This window comes from Rutidosis leptorrhynchoides, chromosome 8, assembly GCF_046630445.1.
Source record: "Rutidosis leptorrhynchoides isolate AG116_Rl617_1_P2 chromosome 8, CSIRO_AGI_Rlap_v1, whole genome shotgun sequence".
Taxonomy (NCBI): Eukaryota; Viridiplantae; Streptophyta; class Magnoliopsida; order Asterales; family Asteraceae; genus Rutidosis; species Rutidosis leptorrhynchoides.
Window position 1 is genome coordinate 104,073,254 of NC_092340.1, and position 9,509 is coordinate 104,082,762.

At 36.4% G+C, this 9,509-nt stretch overlaps 1 pseudogene; it reads right to left on the minus strand.

Moving 5' to 3' along the window:
- Positions 1–7,976: 7,976 nt before the first annotated feature.
- On the minus strand, positions 7,977–9,509 carry LOC139863699 (CENP-B homolog protein 2-like; annotated as a pseudogene).

The window sequence follows — 9,509 nt, forward strand, 5'->3', positions numbered from 1 at the left end:
CTTACAATTACATCCTCGTTCAGTTTCATCAACAATTCTACTCGTATGCACCCGTATTCGTACTCGTACAATACATAGCTTTTAGATGTATGTACTATTGGTATATACACTCCAATGATCAGCTCTTAGTAGCCCATGTGAGTCACCTAACACATGTGGGAACCATCATTTGGCAACTAGCATGAAATATCTCATAAAATTACAAAAATATGAGTAATCATTCATGACTTATTTACATGAAAACAAAATTACATATCCTTTATATCTAATCCATACACCAACGACTAAAAACACCTACAAACACTTTCATTCTTCAATTTTCTTCATCTAATTGATCTCTCTCAAGTTCTATCTTCAAGTTCTAAGTGTTCTTCATAAATTCTACAAGTTCTAGTTACATAAAATCAAGAATATTTTCAAGTTTGCTAGCTCACTTCCAATCTTGTAAGGTGATCATCCAACCTCAAGAAATCTTTGTTTCTTACAGTAGGTTATCATTCTAATACAAGGTAATAATCATATTCAAACTTTGGTTCAATTTCTATAACTATAACAATCTTATTTCAAGTGATGATCTTACTTGAACTTGTTTTCGTGTCATGATTCTGCTTCAAGAACTTCGAGCCATCCAAGGATCCGTTGAAGCTAGATCCATTTTTCTCTTTTCCAGTAGGTTTATCCAAGGAACTTAAGGTAGTAATGATGTTCATAACATCATTCGATTCATACATATAAAGTTATCTTATTCGAAGGTTTAAACTTGTAATCACTAGAACATAGTTTAGTTAATTCTAAACTTGTTCGCAAACAAAAGTTAATCCTTCTAACTTGACTTTTAAAATCAACTAAACACATGTTCTATATCTATATGATATGATAACTTAATGATTTAAAACCTGGAAACACGAAAAACACCGTAAAACCGGATTTACGCCGTCGCAGTAACACCGCGGGCTGTTTTGGGTTAGTTAATTAAAAACTATGATAAAATTTGATTTAAAAGTTGTTATTCTGAGAAAATGATTTTTATTATGAACATGAAACTATATCCAAAAATTATGGTTAAACTCAAAGTGGAAGTATGTTTTCTAAAATGGTCATCTAGACGTCGTTCTTTCGACTGAAATGACTACCTTTACAAAAAAGACTTGTAACTTATTTTTCCAACTATAAACCTATACTTTTTCTGTTTAGATTCATAAAATAGAGTTCAATATGAAACCATAGCAATTTGATTCACTCAAAACGGATTTAAAATGAAGAAGTTATGGGTAAAACAAGATTGGATAATTTTTCTCATTTTAGCTACGTGAAAATTGGTAACAAATCTATTCCAACCATAACTTAATCAACTTGTATTGTATATTATGTAATCTTGAGATACCATAGACACGTATACAATGTTTTGACCTATCATGTCGACACATCTATATATATTTCGGAACAACCATAGACACTCTATATGTGAATGTTGGAGTTAGCTATACAGGGTTGAGGTTGATTCCAAAATATATATAGTTTGAGTTGTGATCAATACTGAGATACGTATACACTGGGTCGTGGATTGATTCAAGATAATATTTATCGATTTATTTCTGTACATCTAACTGTGGACAACTAGTTGTAGGTTACTAACGAGGACAGCTGACTTAATAAACTTAAAACATCAAAATATATTAAAAGTGTTGTAAATATATTTTGAACATACTTTGATATATATGTATATATTGTTATAGGTTCGTGAATCAACCAGTGACCAAGTCTTACTTCCCGACGAAGTAAAAATCTGTGAAAGTGAGTTATAGTCCCACTTTTAAAATCTAATATTTTTGGGATGAGAATACATGCAGGTTTTATAAATGATTTACAAAATAGACACAAGTACGTGAAACTACATTCTATGGTTGAATTATCGAAATCGAATATGCCCCTTTTTATTAAGTTTGGTAATCTAAGAATTAGGGAACAGACACCCTAATTGACGCGAATCCTAAAGATAGATCTATTGGGCCTAACAAACCCCATCCAAAGTACCGGATGCTTTAGTACTTCGAAATTTATATCATATCCGAAGGGTGTCCCGGAATGATGGGGATATTCTTATATATGCATCTTGTTAATGTCGGTTACCAGGTGTTCACCATATGAATGATTTTTATCTCTATGTATGGGATGTGTATTGAAATATGAAATCTTGTGGTCTATTATTATGATTTGATATATATAGGTTAAACCTATAACTCACCAACATTTTTGTTGACGTTTTAAGCATGTTTATTCTCAGGTGATTATTAAGAGCTTCCGCTGTCGCATACTTAAATAAGGACGAGATTTGGAGTCCATGCTTGTATGATATTGTGTAAAAACTGCATTCAAGAAACTTATTTTGTTGTAACATATTTGTATTGTAAACCATTATGTAATGGTCGTGTGTAAACAGGATATTTTAGATTATCATTATTTGATAATCTACGTAAAGCTTTTTAAACCTTTATTGATGAAATAAAGGTTATGGTTTGTTTTAAAAATGAATGCAGTCTTTGAAAAACGTCTCATATAGAGGTCAAAACCTCGCAACGAAATCAATTAATATGGAACGTTTTTAATCAATAAGAACGGGACATTTCAGTGATGATGGGATCGAAGGAAGTGTAAGACTTCCTATGTACGGTGGTCGTGTAGTACCAATGTGCGGTATGAGACCAAATGTGAAGTTTGAGATCTCGGAGTGAGAAAATGAAGTGTCGTTGCGAGTGCTCCCGTAGTGAAAAATCTGGGTTGTCATGAAACCCGGACAGTATAATTGAATGAGAACGAGTTCGATATCGTGGCGAATATCGTATTTTCCCTGTCGGGAAACGCAATCGTGAAGATTTTCAGTGGATTATTCCACTTATTGGACGAATGTGAGGCGGAGAGTGACGATTTTGACTGTCTCACATTGAGACACGCAGATGTTGTTTGTTTGCGAGAGTGTGCTCCCTAGTGATGCGACTGTTAGTTGCATTGAAATGTTGAGACCATCCTTAACGGACGGTCTAGGTAGGAAAGTTCACCCGGCGTGGTGAATATTTTTGTGAGTCGTGTGGCGAATTGCGGAAATTTTGTGATGATGATTCGCCGTTGACGGGATTTTGGTATACGAATAGCTTCTATGCTAGTACTAGGAAGCCATATTGTATGGTTCAGAGGATAAACCCTATGACGATGTGTTGATGTTTCGTCTAATTCGTGGTGTATTATTGTCGTCCTGGATTAATCCAGTGACGTATAGTCGTGTGTGCTTCTTAAGTGTTATTGCAGGGTTATTAAAATTTTTTCGTTGAAGGAATGATCCGGTGTAGAGCCGGAGGGAGTTTGGTTCTTGGCCTAAAGAATATTCGGGAATGATCGGTCGAGTAGTACAGTTATGAACCGAATGAGTACGAAATTTTAAGGAAGCATGAATCCTTCTCGATTTGGATTAATGTAAGACTTGGTTCGCGGCGTAGTGAATTTAGAAGATCGCATAGGGGGATATAGTTATGGATGACGCTTGTTGCGTGTTGCAGCCGTGAGAACTTGAAGGAAAATGTGGTATTTTTCGTATTTCCTAAATGGAAATTCTGGACGTTGAGTGTATGAGATATCGTTTATTGCGGTAGTGCACGCTAGTGATCATTAGCGTGTGGTGGTATCTTAGAATTCACGGATGATGTTATGGATGACGGGCTTTGTTGTGTTTTGTAGGAATCGTGAGGTGTGACGACGATGGTTGCCGGTGAATTGTCCTTCTTTTAGGACGATTGTGAAGTACGGTTGTTGTATTATGATGCGTTAGTGCACGAAGCAAGGATTCGGATGAGTTTACTACTTGTGTGACACCGCGTGGAAGCGGAAATGTTCGTGGGAGAAGTGCTTAACTTCTAGTGTTTGTGCGGATCACGAGGACGTGATCCAATTTAAGTGGGGGAGAGTTGTAACACCCGTTTTTCAGTTACACGTTATTTCGAGCGTCATTCGAAATACGAGGCATGTAAGCGTATATTTGGATCCCAAATAAAATTAGAGTTGATGTTCTAAAACCTTACCATTGGATAGTAAATCTCATTACGTTTCCAACGATATTTGGTTCATCAAAAACGGAGCTACGGTTTGAAAGTTACGACCAAAACAAGTTCAGTTTCAGGCTCAGTTCATTGGGACTCCGTCCAGACTTTGGGACGCCGTCCAAGAATGAAGGGTGGGACGCCGTCCGGCCATTTTGGGACGCCGTCCAACAATGAAGGTTAGGACGCCGTCCAAGCTTTTTGGACGCCGTCCAGAAGGCTTGACAGGCCAGCAGCTCTATTTTACTCAAATTAAAAGGGGTATTTGGGTCTTTTCACTTGGGGTCGGTTTGGGATCATCAAAAATGATCTAGAACTCCATTTGGAGTTCATTCTCACCCACACAAAACACTCTCATCTTATTTTAGAGAGAGAGGGTTAATTTAGAGTGAGAAAGCTTGGTTTGGTGAAGAAGATGAGCGTTTCGGGTCAAAGCTCGAGAGTTAAAGTTGTTCCTTTCGTTCACGGCTACATTTTGGTAGTATTGGTAAGTCTCAACTCCGAATTTCATTGTTAAGATTCTTGTGTACATTTAGGGTTTGAGCTTGTTATTTGTAAAATCCTTTTAGATGATGAAGAGGGTTTATGGAAACCCACTATTTTGATATTTTGCGGGTTTTGGGTTGGTTAATGATTTAAGCATGTTTAAGGTTTGTAAGTGGGGTATAATCACTAGTATTAGTGATTTTAGGAGTGTTGGAACTTGTAAGACCCATTTGGGGGTAAAATGGGTGAATTTGGGTTATGTTGAGATAAGGAAAACCCTAATAGCTATGATCTAGGGTTTGGCCATGTGAATTGAAGTTGTAAGTGTTAAATTGTGTTGATTAGTCATTAATACACTTGTAAATGATGGAAGAATTGTAAATGGGTCATGTTTGGCTAAAATGGTATGTATAAGTGTTGAAATGGGTCAAATGAGTTAAGGTTGACCTAATTGGGTGAAATGGGTATGAAACACCCTAAGTTTGTGCTAATTGGTGTTAGTAGACTTACATCACTAGTTTTAGTAATTAAAGATGAGTCTTGGCCATTTTATGGGCGGTTTTAGGTGTGAGTGAGTATTGTGGTTAATTCCACAAGTTGTGTATTGAATGTGTACTTATGTATTAGGTACCTTGCTCGAAGCATACGGAAATGCTAAATCACCACCGACGTGATAAGGTGAGTGGAATAATTATATGTGTAGGTATATAATGTATCTATTTGTTGTAGCGTGAAATGTGTAGTGTCGAGGTGCTAAGACACCATGTTTCACGTGAAGAGTGTAGCATCGAGGTGTTAAGATGCCACTCGGGTGTAGCATCGAGGTGTTAAGATGCCACCTAGGAGTGTAGTGTCGAGGTGTTAAGACACCACTCCGTAAAATAATGAGTGTTGCATCGAGGTGTTAAGATGCCACTCGGGGTGATGTGCCGAGGTGTTAAGGTGCCACCCTAGGGGTTAGTGGTGCGAGGTGTTAAGTGCCCTAACGGATGTTATGAACACCGATGGCATTTTCGCGAGCGCCGTTCCCTTGTACTATTGGTTAACCATGGTTATTTGTGTTGTAGCGTAAGCATATTATATTTGTTCATATTATATATGCTTTTGTTATGCTAGCTTGATTATTGGAGGTTATAGCTTGTAATTGTGATGATAAGCTAATTGTGTTGCTAGCATGTATGCGGTATGTGAGTAAGTGTTTGCAAGTAGGTATATTATATATGTATGTGTATAATTATTGCATTCACTAAGCTTTATGCTTACCCCTCTCGTTGTTTACCTTTTTACAGGTATTTTGTTATGAAGCTAGCTAGTTGTTAGACTAGAGGCATAGGAGCGCTTGGGCTCGAAGGGGTAGCTTTTGGTTATATGGACGCGGATTGGGGATTTGGTAGTCCCCGAGATTATGCTCTTGGTATTGGGTTGGGTTATAGAGTCCTAATCCGTCTAAAGAGATAAATGGGTCGAAATCGCTACATTATTTGTAAAACGGGTCATTGTGGGCTCGGTGTTGTAAAACTTTTTTTTATGGTGGAAATATCTTAGTTTTACTTAATATGACATATTGTGAAATTGGTTACGTTTAAAAGTGTCGGAAAGCGGGTTTTCCACTCGCGTGTAAATAAAAACTGATCAGTACTTTTTAGTTCATTGGGACGCCGTCCCAAATCCTTGGACGCCGTCCCAGTTGTAAAAGCTGGATGCCGTCCCGATTTCTGGACGCCGTCCAGATGGGCAGTCACAGATTTTTTTTTTTGTCCTGTTTTTGGTAAATCAATGTTGGGTTGTTACAGAACAACCATAGACACTCTATATGCAGTAATGTTGGAGTTAGCTATACAGGGTTGAGGTTGATTCCAAAATATTATATATACTTTGAGTTGTGATCTAGCCTGAGGCTTGTATACACGAGGTCGTAGATTGATTCGAGATAATATATATTGCTTTATTTTCTGTACATCTAACTGTGGACAACTAATTGTAGGTTACTAACGAGGACAGCTGAATTAATAAACTTAAAACATTAAAACGTATTAAAAATATTGTAAATATATTTTGAACATACTTTGATATATATGTACATATTTTTTATAGGTTCGTGAATCGACCAGTGGCCAAGTCTTACTTCCCGACGAAGTAAAAATATGTGAAAGTGAGTTATAGTCCCACTTTTAAAAATCTAATATTTTGGGATGAGAATACATGCAGTTTTGAAAATGATTTACAAAATAGACACAAGTATTGAAACTACATTCTATGTTGAATCGTTATACCGGATATCACCCTTGTTGAACTTGGTAACCTAAGAACTGGTGTTTATTATAATTGCCACCAATTGACACGAATCCTAAAGATAGATCTATGGGCCATTGACAAGCCCAGTCAGAGAATTTGAACTGCTTTAGTACTTCGCTATTTATATATGGGGTTATTCTAGATGCATTTGTTAATGTCGGTTACCAGGTGTTCAACCATACGAATGATTTTTATGCAGATTGCATGTTATTGAAAGATGAAATCTTGTGGTCTATTATTACAATTTGATATATAGGTTAAACCTATAACTCACCAACATTTTTGTTGACGTTTAAAGCATGTTTATTCTCAGGTGATTATTAAGAGCTTCCGCTGTTGCATGCTAATATATAGACAAGATTTGGTGTCAGCATGCTTGTATAATATTATTTAAAACTGCATTCGAGATTTACTTTGTTGTAACATATTAATATTGTAAACCAATATGTATTGGTAGTGTGTAAGTGTGATATTTTTAGATTATCATTTCTGATAATCTAGGTGGTGTCCTTTTAACCTTGTCGATAAAATAAAAGTTATGGTTTGTTTAAAAGAACGAATGCAGTCTTTGAAAAACGTCTCATATAGAGGTCAAAATCTCGCAACGAAATCAATTAATATGGAACGTTTATAATCAATATGAACGGGACATTTCATAAATAGACTTGAAATTTCCCTGCAAACGGCTGGCAGGCCGTTTGCAGGGGCCGTTTGCCAGGCTAGCCCGTTTGGCAGGCCGTTTTTTAGCCAGGCAAGCCGTTTGGCTTGCCTGGTAAGCTGATTTTGCTGTATCGTAACTTGATTTCTTGTCTTTCACCGTTTTCGCTCTAGAATCTTTGTTTTAGCTCCGTTTCTCTTTATTCTTTTTGCATCATCTTCGTAATTGCTTTATCTACAAATTTAACCGAAAAAGTGATTATTTTTCCGACAAAGTTTTGAACTTTAATCTTTTTGGGACTCAATATCGGGGGTAAAAACATGACTTTTTAGCCGATATCATGACCCCAATCGATAAAATAATAAGATAATAATTTTTTGGAATACCAATGTAAATATATTGGCCCTAGCGAAACTATAAATTAATAAGTACTAAAATATTCCAAAATTCTAGGACTTTCTAGCAAAAAATGAATCTATAGTCACTTGTTTTATCGTGAACTTTACATCTATATTGAGTTCATCTTTAAATCTCCTCATTGAATTTAAGAGTTGAGGCACTGTATTCTCGTATTGTAACAAAAAGTTGTGAAGAGTTGTTGCCGCTTGTAATGCTTCTTTTCGAGTGATCGGTTCCAAGATTACTGAGTCATCATCAACTTCATCATCAACCGGATTTTGAACGGCATCCGCCATAATTTCTTCAATGCTTTGAACCTTGTAACATTCATTATTTTCACCTGGATAATCCAACAACTCATTCACATCCATTTTGTGCCAATAATGCATTCCCGTAATCAAGTTCTCAAGCTCACAAATGTCTTCTCCGGAATTTACATCGTTTAAATCATTTGAGTCGGTTGGATTAGACGAACGAATTTTACAGTGTCGAAAGCAACTTGCTATGGACTCTTCTTTCACATTTATCTAAGCCGGACGACTAAAAATATGGCATCTAAAACATTAATCTTTTCTGGGGAAGAAATTTCCAACTCATAACCTTCCAAAATCTTACGATAAAACCGTTTACGGTAGTATATTTTAAAGGCTTTAATTATCCCACCATCACATGGTTAAATTTTTGAAGCCATGTTTGGCGGTAGAAAAAACAACTCGATGTTTTGCAACCCTTGAATATTATTCGAATGTGCTAGACAATTATCCACTACCAAGAGAATTTTCGATTGTGCATTCGATCATCTAGCCAACGAACATATTCTTCGAAAAGCACCCAGTCATCCATGTTCTTTTGTTGGCACGGTATTCGCAATCTAGATTATTCATGTTGACATTCTTAAAACAACGTGGCTTTGCATACTTACCAATGATCCATAGAGGAATTTTTTCGGAGCCATCCTCATTGCAACAAATAACAATTGTAAATCTTTCCTTGTCTTGTTTCCTACCTTCAAGTTGTTTTGCTGCAAGTGAATGGTTAGCTTGTAACCTGTAAAACAAACCAATTTCACCCATATTAAAAGCATCTTTCATTGAAAATTGATTAATTTTTTTCTCTTATAGACTCCAATTCATTCTCCATGTCATGTGTGTCAGCTGAGCCACTTTCTCCAAATCAACGATACGATTTGATATCACGCCTTAGCTTGAATTTCTCAAGCCAACCCTGTGAAAGTTTATGTTCAGAAGAATCCAGTGGATACAAAAGCTTCAACGCCTCAACCGCCTTTTCTATGATTAACTCTCTATTATATTCACACGCTCTTGATGTTGGAGAAACCATTCATACACAATTTTCTCCATGTCCGGATACTTGGCTGCTTTGTGACGCTTGGAAGATCTATCTTTGTCAAAGTTAGCTGATATGAACTCTGATGATCTCTTAAGAGTGTTTGATATTGTTCCTTGTCTAACTTTCAAATTGAAAGTTTTGTCAATCCAGTGCACCAATTCTTGTTAAGTGCATCCTTGGTGATCTTTCTTATACTCGCATAATAGTTTCTGTTGTTGATTAGTCATCGTTGA